The following is a 2,834-nucleotide window of genomic DNA, read 5'->3' as shown; positions in this document are numbered from 1 at the left end:
AGACTTGTATGAGTACATAACATAAAAAAACTTTTTTATCAGGCGCTAATATCAAATGCTATAAAAAACCCTTTTGGATATAATAACAATCAGCTGCAAAAAGTTAATGACCTGGGGTTAGCAGGTCAATCAAATTGCACTGGGCCACCCAAGTGCAATTAACCACAAAACTCCAATTGTTAGAAACTTTTGCGCTATATTATAAATTTATATGATATGGCTGACAAAAATAACAGACTCCTAATGAATTAAAAATATTTAATAATATATGAATAATCACAAATCATAAAACAAGACCGGTCTTAGTAGTTTAAACATCTAGGATAACAAGTATATATACTTTCCAATAAAAGGAGGTGGACTTAAGCATATTCTCTGCACAGAGGTGTAAAAACTAGCTCTATAGCTAAATGACTTAATTTACAAAGTAAAAAAAATAGATCAAGTGTAGCTGCTGGTAGAACCCGTATAATAAATGTTTCCAAAAGACAGTCACTTTGTATCAAAGTTCCTTTGAATGTAATAATCCAACATAGGTCAGTAAAATGAATGAGAGCCGTTTTCAACCGGAATCTTACGTGAGGTGTGAGCAAGTAGTATCAGCAGGAATACATCCCGACGTCCACCACACTGGCTTCTAGCTGTGGGGAAAACGGCACCTGCACTGGCGCCTGCTACAACCTGTCCTGCTCGGTCTGAATGCTCCACAGGTCTCCACCTCTACGTGCCGTTTGCGGGCACCGGTGAGCGGCTCCTCTCCACTCAAGAATAAACAACCAGCAGATGAATGCTGCGGCCGGTATGTACTACGGGTCTAACTCCAGCTGGGGTCCATCCTCCCACAGGGGCTTCCTCAAAGAAAATGTACTACTTGCTCACACCTCACGTAAGATTCCGGCTCTCATTCATTTTACTGACCTATGTTGGATTATTACATTCAAAGGAACTTCAATACAAAGTGACTGTCTTTTGGAAACATTTATTATACGGGTTCTACCAGCAGCTACACTTGATCTTTTTTTTTTACTTTGTAAATTAAGTCATTTAGCTATAGAGCTAGTTTTTACACCTCTGTGCACAGAATATGCTTAAGTCCACCTCCTTTTATTGGAAAGTATATATACTTGTCATCCTAGATGTTTTAACTACTAAGACCGGTCTTGTTTTATGATTTGTGATTATTCATATATTATTAAATATTTTTAATTCATTAGGAGTCTGTTATTTTTGTCAACCATATCATATAAATTTATAATATAGCGCAAAAGTTTCTAACACTTGGAGTTTTGTGAGTACATAACATGCTAATATGACACAGTTGTTTTGCTCTAAACTATCTCTGATATACGGAGGGTTTACTTACTTTCATTGGTGAATGTATATTATTTATGATGTATGTTAGGGCTCCTTTTTCCAGTCAATGCTTGTGTGCCTTGGAGATTCTGGAAGTTATGTTAGATGGTTATTTATATGTCTGTGGGCGTCTTTAGATATTTTGGTTATATTGAGAGCTACAGCTACTAGACGGAGAGTGTTGCAACATATCCAGTCGCGACTGTATTTTTTGCCCACTCAGGACAAGTTATAGCTAGTTTGTTTTAGTTACTGACTGGGGATTTGTGGTGTTTAAGGGGATAAAGCAGGGCCGGCTCCAGGCATGGTCGAGTCGAGTGCCCGCGCAGGGCGCCACCCTTAAAGGGCGCCGCATGCTGGCGCCGCCATGTTGGAGCCTGGAGCCGGCCCTGTCCTATGCTAAAGTGATCTGTGCGCGCTGTTTGGCACCGGCGTCTGATGTCAGACACCGGCGCCGAACAGCGCGCACAGATCACTTACAGGCACAGGCACCGCACAGCGTGCCCACCAACAACGGCACTCCTCCTCCCTCATCGCCAACACATCAGGTACTCTGGGGGCATATGTGGCACAGTGGGGGCATTAATGTATCTGGCACTGTAGGAGGCATTAATGTATCTGGCACTGTGGGGGGCATTAATGTATCTGGCACTGTGGGGGAATATCTGGCACTGTGGAGGCATTAATGTATCTGGCACTGTCGGAGGCATTAATATATCTGGCACTATGGGAGCATTAATGTATCTGGCGCTGTGGGGTCATTTATCTATCTGGCACTGTGGGGGCATATCTGGCACTGGGGGCATTAATGTATCTGGCACTGTGGGGGCATATCTGGCACTGTGGGGAACTTTAATGTATCTGGCACTGCAGGGGGCATTAATGTATCTGGCACTTTGGGGGCATATCTGGCACTGTGGGGGGCATTAATGTATCTGGCACTGTGGGGGCATTAATGTATCTGGCACTGTGGGGGGCATTAATGTATCTGGCACTGTGGGGGCATATCTGGCACTGTGGGGTCATTTATCTATCTGGCACTGTGGGGGCATATCTGGCACTGGGGGCATTTATGTATCTGGCACTGCTGGGGGGCATGTCATGTGCATCTGGCACTGCTGGGGGGCATGTCATGTGCATCTGGCACTGCTGGGGGGCATGTCATGTGCATCTGGCACTGCTTGGGGGGCATGTCATGTGCATCTGGCACTGCTGGGGGGGCATGTCATGTGCATCTGGCACTGCTAGGGGGGCATGTCATGTGCATCTGGCACTGCTGGGGGGCATGTCATGTGTAGCTGGCACTGCTGGGGGGCATATCATGTCTATCTGGCACTTCTGTGGGGCATATCATGTGTAGCTGGCACGGCTGGGGGGCATATCATGTAGTGTTCCCGTGTCTCAGTGCAATACCTGGTGCAATGTGTCGCAGTGCTCTACCTGGCGCAAAGTGTATAAGTGCTCTACCTGGAGCAGTGTGT

The sequence above is a fragment of the Pseudophryne corroboree genome, chromosome 1, assembly GCF_028390025.1.
Source record: "Pseudophryne corroboree isolate aPseCor3 chromosome 1, aPseCor3.hap2, whole genome shotgun sequence".
NCBI classification, from domain to species: domain Eukaryota; kingdom Metazoa; phylum Chordata; class Amphibia; order Anura; family Myobatrachidae; genus Pseudophryne; species Pseudophryne corroboree.
This window is presented reverse-complemented; position numbering follows the sequence as displayed.